The sequence below is a fragment of the Peromyscus californicus genome, unplaced genomic scaffold (genome assembly GCF_007827085.1).
Source record: "Peromyscus californicus insignis strain IS unplaced genomic scaffold, ASM782708v3 Scaffold_7__1_contigs__length_154581171, whole genome shotgun sequence".
In the NCBI taxonomy this organism is placed as follows: Eukaryota; Metazoa; Chordata; class Mammalia; order Rodentia; family Cricetidae; genus Peromyscus; species Peromyscus californicus.
The window spans coordinates 54,378,771-54,390,406 of NW_026294595.1; positions in this window are offsets into that span (position 1 = coordinate 54,378,771).

Here is an 11,636-nt window from a genome sequence, read left to right on the forward strand (position 1 = left end):
GTGTTGGCAAGTATTTTCATATCCATAAGCTTTTTTATTTTTCAACAGTATAGCAGGCTTTCAATGTCCTAGCATTTCTGTGCATTGTATGCAACAGCACAATTAATATTGCTGAAGTAATCGTCTGGGGAAAAATTATTTAATAGGCCCAAATTCATTATAGATCTGAAATAAAAGTGCTGACTTGAGTTAACCCAGAGCAGTGTGCAAACTGAATAATGGAAGGCTGGTGGGGAATGTTCATTGGAATAAAAGACCTGTGCTTTATTATGTGAAACAGTCAACATAGAAATGAGTGTAAAATTTGCAGTTAAGTCCTTTTGTAAGTGGAAGAAAGTATTCGTCTATCATTTTTGGAGATTATGTGAGAGATTTTCTTATACATAAATACCTAATTATTCACCTTGACCAGACTACTGTTCTGGCATTAAAAGGTGATTTCTGAATTGTCTATTGCCTCATTATTACTTTTCATAATTTTTTTTTGTTCACTCTGATGTTACAGGGCAATTATCTTAGTGCTGGTGTTCTACTTTCCTGTAACTAAAGTTTTCTGAGACAAAATTCACACTCCCTGGAAAAATCCAGATATCTTCCAAAAGTTTTCAGGAATCATTTCTGAGGAACTCTTGCTTCCAGCACATTATCTTCAGGATGAACACATTTTATGTCTAATTTTTCCTGCCTGCAAACCAGTGCATCTTCTAAAAATAGCTCTCTCCTAAGATAAACAACGCATAATTATGCATTTATCTAATAACAGGCATTTACAGTTTGTAATCTAATCCCAGGAAGGTGGAAAATCAAAGTATATTTTGAAATGAAAAATCTTTTATTTCTTATCCTTTTTAATATTTATCTCATACCATATAATTGGATTGTGGGTTGAATTAAATGCATAATGGGATTTGGAATCTTCTGAAAAACAATTCTATAGCTTCATTGAAAATTTATAAAATGTTGGCGTTAAGTGGCCTAAATGGGTTTGATATTCTTATTGTCTAAGAAGAGGAATTTCGTTTCTTTGAGCATTTGCTCTTCAGAGGCCTAGGGCCGAAGGCATGCATCTGAAATGTCATGCTCCCAAAATAAACCCTCAGCTTGACAGACAGCAGACAAGTGTCCGCCACTGTCACCCTGCTACAGATACCCCAGCAGTTGATTCCCTTAAAAAGTCATTGGGTGCAGCTGATGCCACATGGGTTTTCTCAGAGCTATTCTTGGTCAGCCTCGCTTTATCACAGAGTCACATAACCTTGTACATTCCCAACAGACGCATTTACTAAGGAAACAAACATTTCTTCTGCCCCCATTTCAGACCCCACGTTCTAGGATATCAAGCGCATGTTAAAAATTTGAATTGTTGACTATGCTGGTTAGGTTTAAGCACTTGAATTTTTTTTTAAAGAAAATTTACATTTCAAAACCAAATTTAAAACTCAGATTCATACTGTAGGTCAGCGAGAGCAAACCCTCAACAGCAGGCATTCATCGCTCACATTGGCAACTGGAAACCAATCAGAAACAGCTCTAGGGTTCAAACACACTGATTCTCACTCACCTGATTGCTCAAGAGTGCCTAAAAAGGGTGGGACTAAGCCCAAGTTGCTTCCGAAACGACGTCCTATGTAGGGTTGGTTTTTCCAACCATCTCCGACATGAATCAGTGAGCCTCTAACCTTCAAAACAAAACCACACAGTCAGGACTGTGTAGTTTTGCTTTTCTATGCAATCCCTACACCCGAGGCGAGGTGGGAATGCACGACTGCTCCCGAGCCAGGGGCTGGCTGCCCCTTATATTCCCCACATCTGCTGACAGTCCCACATCCTTAGTGCCTAGCTCTGTGATTGGCTCTCTTAGGAAGGCATGATGGGGGAGGACTGATTTGGGAGTATCACATACCACCTGTTCCTCTGATTGGCAGCGCTAAATTTAGTGTCTCAGAAGAGGCTTTACCAAGGAAATAGAATTGCATTTGAAAAATGACCTCACTGAGACTCCGAGAAGAGTATTGGTTGCAAATGTGAAAAATTTACCCATGTGGATCTGAAAGCAGAATGTGTCAATAGAAAGAACTTGTGGATATTCATATGTCTAAAACAATCCCGAACTTGAGCCCTGCGCCCTGTGAGTCAGGCTCTACTTCTGTTCCCTGCCCTCTAAACCCAACCAAATGGACCTGTCAATCACGACAGCTGATGAAGAAGTTTATATCACACATAGGTTTCATCTTCTCTAAAGACTCAGTTGCTATAAACTTGGCGTTTGAAGAGAACTCATTTCTACTGTCTGTTCTACAGAATAGTTACCCCAATGTCAGTGAGCTGAGTGTGTTACATCCCTGCAGGAAATAAAACCCCAAAGCAAAGTCTGCATAAGGCTTTGATTTCGTCTGTATAGGGCAATTCCTTCATTTCTGGTAGAGTTCATTTTTGTCTACCGGTAATATTTACACATACCCATGCACCACCCTTTCTGAGTGGTGAAGTCTGAGTTTGAACTATCTACAAGGTTCTTGGACGTGGCAAATCAAGGCTGCACTGCTAATCTCTGCAGCAGGCTGTCACTAATGGGAAGCGGTTAGGAGATGATATACTTGCTATTTTGGGAGTGAATTTAATTTCAAGCAAGAGGTAGTTCAAATACAAAAGATCATATCCAAAGGCCTTTATTGTGGCTCAACCAAAGCAGTTGTAAAATTCTGCCTAGAGCAGAGAAAATTGACTTGTTGATAAAGGAACAACACTTTTATCAATAAAAAAGACTAAAAATTCAAATTTTAAGTTAAGTTTTCTTATGTTTGTAATAAAAATGTTCCCCGTTGTGAGATAAATTGGCCTTGCAGTAGACTTTAACTTTTTGAGCATTTTCTCTCTCCTGGTTACTTATACAGTGATAGTTCATTAACATTTAACAGCTTCAATTTACCAGCAACTGGTTCAGGGCAGCTTTATCAGCAAGCTGACACCACCGTGTCCTTATTTAAACAACTGTCTCCTTTACCTAAGTGGTGCCATCGCTACAGGAGCAGCCATGCCCCAACCCCCACCAGACTGTGTCTCCTGTAACTAGGTTTCATCACATTCTTCTCAAATGGCCAGTTCCATGTTGTATACTTTGAAAATGACTCCCAACCAGAGACTCCTATTATGGGGAATCCTTGTCAGTCATAATGGAAAAGAAATGAACTTTTTGTTTAGGGTACTCAATAATGTGTTATTTAAAATTCATTTGTGCATATATTTGTTTTCTCTCTCTCTCTCTCTCTCTCTCTCTTTCTCTCTCTCTCTCTCTCTCTCTCTGTGTGTGTGTGTGTGTGTGTGTGTGTGTGTGTGTGTGCATGTACATAGTATACATGTGTATCTATAGGTTGTTTCTAATGTGGACTATGTCTGTGCCATGTCATGTTTATTGGGACAAAGTCAAGCCATTGTAGTTCTTATGGAAACTATATAACAACTGAATCCTGGAGTTTGTATTCTGTTGAGTCCAACACAATTCAGGGAGCAGATAAACCATGACGACACATCATATATTGCAAACATAAAGTCACATGTCTTCTCCTAAGCTGCCTGTCTGTTCACTGTCCTGGAACTTTCTAGACCTTTCAGTATTGTTGAGATGCTTGCCTTTGATTACTTATGTTTGTAGAGAAGGAAAGGAAGAAAATAAGAATGGAAAGGGTAATTAGTGAACACTCACACACAGCTAGCTACAGAAAGAGTGGAGAGGACTGATGTCTAAGCAGCATCAGATTGCAACCCCACAGTAAGTGTTAGCTTTTCCATTCAGCATGCCATAGTTGGGAGGCAGCATGCCAGCCTACTGGAAGTGAGCCATTTCTCAGTCTGAGGAGTTTGCTGATGCAGTAAGATCTCCATTTAGCATCCTGACTGGGGAGTCACACAGATAATCCCAAACAGCTGCCAATTCAAATATAATGCCTACTTAGTTTTGGAATGTGTGGCATGATTCTCCCTTTGAGCATCATATTCAATGTAATTTAATAAATATTTAGTAAGCACATGTTCAAACCTGAACACTGTTTAAATTATTTTGATTTACATCCTGTCACTCTTCACTGACTCAACAAATACCAACTGGGCGGTGACTTTTGTGCCTGGCCTTGTGCTAAAGGATGGGTGCCCATGCAGAGAAGACAGCCTCCTACAGAACACGGGTGAACTGCTCCCCTCCTGGGATTCAGATGGAGGTTTAGAGTACACGCAAAACTCCAACAGTCACTCACTCTACACCTCTGCTTTCAGACTTTGGATTACGTAGAACCATTCACTAAAGGTACAACTTCCTGAAAGCTATTTGAGAAGTGGGTCCAGTTTTAATGCTTCATACAAGAGCAATTTCCGAGGAAAAGAAGCAAAATTAATGCCTCTTATACTTTGTTATAATATATATGTTGCTACAGGGGCTTGGGATTATAGTAATTCATAGGATGCAGAACTCTCTGTTTTTCAGAAGTTTGTATTTTAGTAAGCCCAGTAGCAGCTGTCATACGGTATCTGTATGGTTCTTTCCACTCTTACACTGTTCCAAGGTGGAAACATGGACTCAGCGCTCCTTTTCCACAAGGAAGCAAAACAAAGCAAGTTCAGAGGGTGCTCAGGGGAAAAGGGCTGTGTCCAGCAGCGTGTGCTCATGTGTGTATTCCTTAGTTAACAAAGACAAAGCACATGGGGAAGAAGGGAGGCAAGAAATCGTCACTTAAAACTGAAGTGTCTCTTTAACAGCAAGACTGAAGGAATCCATTTCTATCCCTCTTCACCTCATGCTATTGGTCATCCACGCAGCTAATGTCATATTAAAAACAAAAAGATCCTTTTACACATACTTGACACTTTTACCAAAAATCAGAAAGTTCAGTTCTTCAGTTTCTCAACAGCACCCGCTTCAGGCTTCAGACCCGGGAGGGGGGAGTCCTGCTTCCGCCCCCAGTGGGCTCTAGGCACCCTGCTTGCAGTCTTTGAGTCTCCGATTTGCCTGTTGTGAGCTGTGGATTATAATATCCATTTCAAAGAGCTGTCAGGAAGATAAAATGACAGAATGGACATGACAGAGCCAGGACAGTGGGAACCCGACACACGATGGGTATTTGGTTAGTTGGTTGCTGTTGAGCACAACACAAGACAGATATTTCCGGGGCTTCCCAACACTGATTTGATCAGTATCTAACCATCTGATCAAATCTGGAAGAGAGTGTGTTCTAATAAGTTTTTGAGAACTCAAAAGTCACCTCACAGTAACACAGCATGTCCTTCCCCAAAGGACCTCAGAAGGTGACATGACATTTAAGTGTGGATTAAAGCAAAGCCCAAGCAACACCAGAATCTTCAGGAAGAAATAGACTAGGTTTCTGTAGACCTGAAGCAGGAAACTACAGACAAGGTCAGGTCCGATGAACTGTCAGTAGACACTGAAGCTAATATTGCCATCAAATAGCAAGACTTCCTCTTGATGAAGGGAGGTGACGGGGTTTCACTTTGTTTAGGGACAACTGTAAGCACAGCACCTGGGATTAAGGGCTGAGGACCAAAAACCGTGTCTTCCTCAGGTGAAAAGCACTTTTGGGCTGACACACCTGCAAGAACGAAACTAATGGGCTTATCAAATGCCTCCAAAGGCAGACTAGACGTGCAAACCAGTCCGCTCCATTTAGGGTGGGTTCCTTTTCACACGTTTCTTGAACTAAGGAGGGGATCTTCCAAAACCAAGAGAATATAAAACGACCTTGAAAGCAGTGCCATTGTCTCTGAAAACAGAGGGAAGCTTAGAAATATCTAAAGTCTGTTTAAACCTCACACCGTGGTTGATGTTCCTGTGAAGTCCTGCAGATCGTATGTGTATTTTCAAGACATAAAGGGTGTTTTGACCTCTGTGTTTCAGTCCATCTTTTCCAAATTCCTGTTTGACTTTCCCCCCTCCTATCTCCTTGCTTAGTCATCACTACAGAATTCTTAAGGGAGCCCTTGCTGAGAAGAATTCTCCTGGATTCCACTGGCACCCCACCCCAGTGAGCTCACTGCTCCACCAGTGGGAAATGCTGTAAGGAGTCCGCTTAGAGTACTGATCCCCGGGTCTGGTTTTTAACATTTCAAAAACAGATTCTTTGAGAATTTCATACATTTTGATCACATTTACTCTCTCTCCCCCAAGTCTTTCAAGATCCATAGTCCTCAACCCCTCAACCCTGCATTAATCAAAACCTTTTTCTACTTGTGGCCATTTTCTTGCTGGGAAAGACAGTCCTCTTTCCCACTCACTGTCTTTGGTTCCAGAAACTGCTTTGTTTCTCGCTAGGCCTCTGAAGCGTGGGATCCCGGGCCCTCGATATCCCGCAGTCTTTGAAGCTCTCCCTGCAGCTGTGTTCAGCTAGGCTTTGCTGCACCCCTGCGGCACCCCTGCTTTCTGCCCTGACGCTGACCGGCTCTACTCCTATCTCTTCATTTGAACGAAGGAGAGCAGGTCCCGTCATTGCTAGGTGATTATTTCAGTTTCTGGAATATTCTTTCCATTTTCTTCACTATTGGTGGTGTGCATTTTTGTTTCATTTGAGAGATAATTTCCCCTTCCCTTTCCTCCCTTCACATGCCCCCCATGCATCCCTCTCTTGCCATCTTTCAAATTCACAGCCTCTTTTTCTTTAGTTGTTGTTGTTGGTGGTGGTGGTGGCAGTGGTGTGTGTGTGTGTGTTTCTAAATATGTGTACATACAGCCTGCTCAGTCTATAAAATGTTACTTGTATGTTTATAGTTTCAGGGCTGATCATTTCATAGCATGCATTTTAAAATTAAATTCCTTTTTTTTCCCAAGTGAATCCTTAGTGTCTTCCATGTGCCAAGAACTAGATTCTAAAGACCTGAGTTCCTTCACCTAGATATTAGTTAAGAAAGCTAGAGCTGTGTAACAATGCAATAAGATTAAAAAAAAAAAAAAAAAAGAAAAGAAAAAGCCCAATGCTTGAGAGCAGCCACTAATTGGTCAGGAGTTCAGAGACACAGGGGAGTCCTGCAGGGTAAAATAAAACAGAACTCATGGAGGAGAACTGGGGTTGGGTGTTTGCATCTCAGGCAACAACAGAACTGGGGTATTTTATAAAAAAAAAAACAACAAAACAACCCACAAGATAAATGAAAATAGAAAAGCAAAACCACACCAAGAAACAACATAAAATAACTGTTCTTCCAGTTTGCTTTCTGACGCTGGGATCAAACACCGACAAAAAGCAACTTGAGGGGAAGAACGGATTTGTTTGCTCACAAGTCCATCATCCAAGGAAGCCCGGGCAGGAGCTCATGGCCGGAACTGAAGCTGAGACCCTGGAGGAACTCTGCTTACTGGCTTGCTCCTCATGGCTTGCCCAGCCTGCTTTCAAATACAACCCAGGACCACCTGCCCAGGGCAGGCTGGGCCTCCCACACTAATCACGCATGAAGAAAACGCCCCACTGACATGCTCACAGGCCTCTAATGAAGCAGTTTCTCGATGACCTTCCCTCTCCTCAGGTAACTCTAGTCTGTGTCACGCTGGCAAAAAACGAACAGCACAGCACCGTTCAAGAAGGTCACGGGGTTTCGCTAGAGTTGATCTGATTGATTGGTGAGCAGTTGAAGAAGTTGCCCTCCCCCGCAAAAAAAACCTTTTTAATTTTCAACAGAGGACAATATACAAGCTTCCCAGAAAAGCCTACTTTGTCCAAAAATGAATTTAAGATGTACATAAAATGTACTACTTTATAAAGAGAGTCCTTGAGGTCTTCACCATGCCTATGTCAGATTCAGTGACTTAATAGATAATATTGATATTATTGTTAGATTTTTTTTATTTTTCATTAAACTCAAGAATACCCACCCCCCCCAATAACTACCTAAATATGACTAACTGACGGTTAATGAGATACAAGCCTTGTTGAAGAAGTTAGGGATAGAAGTGGGACTTCCTCTTGATCCAGAGCAAGGATCTAGTATGTACAAATGGTCATTAGTAAACTATCACCTCTCTTAGGGCCTCATTTGTAGGAATTAAAGCTGAAGGCTGAGTCTGCATTCTGAATGGCATCCTGGTGTTCTGCACAGTTAGTTGAGATGTGATTGACATGACCTTCAACATTTTACCAAAGTTCATGTACCTATAATACTAAAGCCTCCAAATTTCCTCACAGGCTTTGACAACAAGCAACATTCATTACAGAATGTTTTGTGGGGTTTTGAAAGTAAATTCAGTTCCAGTTTGAATTTTAGAATAATGGTATTAGCATAGTCCTCTGAGACCTGGCAGCGACTTGCTTTTATTTCTCTTTTGTGAAAGAGGCAGGCATCCCGGAGAAGGTCACATGAAGGGTAAGTCTACCCTTGAAGATTGGAATCAGCTGTAACAGACTGTTACCAGCTACACATTGCTTCAGGGAATCTATGAGGCAAAAGATCTTTGAAGAAGAAGCCATGCTCTGTCCTTGATGTTAGGAACAAAGCAACCACTTTGTTTATCTGAGACAGGATTTTGCTTTTAGCTCAGGTTGGTCTCAAACCTGAAGTCCTTTTGTTCTGTCTCCCAAATGCTGGGATTATAGGTACACACCAACATGACCAGTTTCTAAGACTCTCATATGAAAGACTTTAGGGGATGGGTGTTTGGCAGCATAAACAGGAATTACTGCTAGATAAAGAAACTGAGGAGATTAGTTAGTTTAAGTAATTGATCTTTAAGGGTCAATTATCTGGGCGAAATATCTGAATATCTGTGGGGCGTTTACCCAACCACCCCCACAGTTCCCCAGAGTTTTCTTGAGTGCGAGCAGCAGGAAATATTAGATAGAAGGATTTATTGCGGAGAATATCTCTGAGATAAACAGATAGAAAATAAAGGATAGCCTCGAGAGGGCCTGGAACCTATTCCAACGGGCCCCGACTGTCTCTGCCCCAGGGTTTTTATAGAGATGCCAAGAGGTGGAGCAAAAGACCTCCTCCCCCAGCACAGCCAAGTGCAGACTATCTCAGACACCTGCACTCAGGCCCATGGTCCTAATCATCCTCTGTGTGGACCCGCTGGGTAAAGCCACGAGGAACCCGAGAACGGGCTCCCACAAATATCAATAAAAATAAATCCATAGGGGACAAGTCATTGACATCATAGATCCCTAACAGTTGTGGGTTTGAGATCCTATGACTGTCACTCCAGTGTTACAGCAGTTAGTTTTGAGGAAGCATGAACATGAACTGCATCATGATACAGCACATGCAGGAGCTAGTCCCATTCCTCTCTATTAGGTAAGCTTAGCTTTTCTTTGTATGTGTGCATGTATGCATGCATGAGCATGTATGTGTGTAAGGCCAGAGGTCAACCTCTGGTTTGTTTCTCAGGATGGCTTTCCATACTCATATCTGAGACAGGGCTCTCATCTGGACCTGGGACTTTCTGCAAAGCTTAGGCTATCTGGCCACTGAGCCCCGGGGATCTTCTTGGCTCCACTTTCCCAGTGCTGGAATTATAGGTATGTACAGCTAAACCCCGCTTTTGGTGTGGGTATTGGGGCTCAAACTCTGGGTCTCATGCTCGTTGAAGCACTCTATGGACTAAACCATCTCCTAGACCCTTAGTTTTTCTTCTCTCTTTTTGCCATAGAAAATCACATGATGAAAAACATGTTCAGGGAATTTGTTACAGGAAATTTAAATGAGAAACAACCCAGATATCTACCAATAGAGAGTTTTATATACTAACACAAGATATTAGGTGTCTTAGTTCTGCTGCTGTGAAGAGACACCATGATCACGGCAACTCTCATAAAGGAAAACATTTAATTGAGGTAGTGGCTTATGGGCCCGAGGTTCAGTCCATTATCGTCATGGTAGGGAGCATGGTGGCATGCAGGCATCCATGGTCCTGGCTACGTCTTGATCAGAAGGCAACAGGAAAGTGGAATGTCTCACTGGGCATAGCTTGAGCCTAGATGAGACCTCAAAGCCCACCTCCTAATAGTGGCACTCCCTGTGAGCTTATAGGGGCTAATTACATTCAAACTACCATATTAGGAATCTCTTAAAAAATAAAAGTGACTGTTGAAAGGAACTTGACTTGCTACAAATTACAACTTACCAGAAAACTATGTCAATCAAACCACATGGTACTGATACACTAATATAAAAAATAGCAAATGTGTTCTAGAGATTGATTCAAGAGCATCTGAGGAGTGAGTCAACATCAGATAACTTAGTTTACATTTGTGCTAGCACAGCTGGCTGCTTTGGGGTGTGTGTGCTGGGGACCAAACTGAGGACCTTTCAAACAGTCTACAGCTAAACCACAGCCCCAACCTATTCTTTCTTTTCTTTTTTTTGAGATGGGATCATATTAAGTTCTTCAAGTAGGCCTTGAACTAAAAATCCTCCTGCCTCAGCCTCCCAGGTAGCTGGGATTACAGTCCTGTACAACTGGATATTTTTTTCAGAAGAAAGAACTATCTCAATGTGGAACAAACCTCTAAAGTAAAAAGGGAATATTAAATATTGCACTGATATGTAAGAAAATATTGTGGATCCTTATAGGTAGATGAAGCTTTCTTAAGTAACTCCCAACATTCAACTGCCACAGAGAAAAACCTTGGACTCCTTGAGTAATTGATTTTTGGATGATGCAATATACCCCAAAACTAAAGACTTGGAAGTATTTATATAAAAGTGCATATGTTGCCAGGCGGTGGTGGCCCACGCCTTTAATCCCAGCACTCGGGAGGCAGAGCCAGGCGGATCTCTGTGAGTTCGAGGCCAGCCTGGGCTACCAAGTGAGTTCCAGGAAAGGCGCAAAGCTACACAGAGAAACCCTGTCTCAAAAAACCAAAAAAAAAAAAAAAAAAAAAAAAAGTGCATATGTTAGTAAATGGCTGACTGCCTCATAGTGTGACAGTATGGCATAAATATATTTATTTTAATGTTGCTGGAAGTGGAAAACACTTGGCAGCATTAATGTTAAGGAAAAGGAAAGTGACAGAATGACTTATGGTATAATCATGCTGTGACTATTACCTAGCAATAGGAGTTAACATATTAGCCCAGTGGTTCTCAACCTTCCAATGCTGTGACCTTAACACAGTTCCTCATGTGGTGACCCCTAACCATAGAATTATTTTTGTTGCTATTTCATAACTGTAATTTTTGCTCTGTTATAAATTGTAATATAAATATCTGATACTGCAATGCAGGATATCTGATATGCAACCCCTATGAAAGGGTCATTTCACCCCCAAAAGGGTTGTGATCTACAGGCTAAGAACCACTGTGTTAGACCCATGTTTTTCCCTGGAAAAGAAGGCCATGATAGTATGTGACAAACAAAATGCAGAATGCTGCCATGTTGTGCATTTTCAATCACAACAATTACTTATTTGGATTTTCATTTGTCTATTGTTGTTTGTTTTGCTCATTATAATCTTATTCTTCTACTGGGATGCAATCTCCAATAAGAAAGCAACAGAATCTGTTTTGGACTGTGGTGAAAACCTAATTTTCATGTCATATACAAATGTCTGAGTTTGTACTATGAGCCTGCCCTACTTTTACTGCTAAAAAAAGTTATGATGTGTCCAAAAGCAGTTATAAAATTTAAAAGTAAAACAAGAATATAA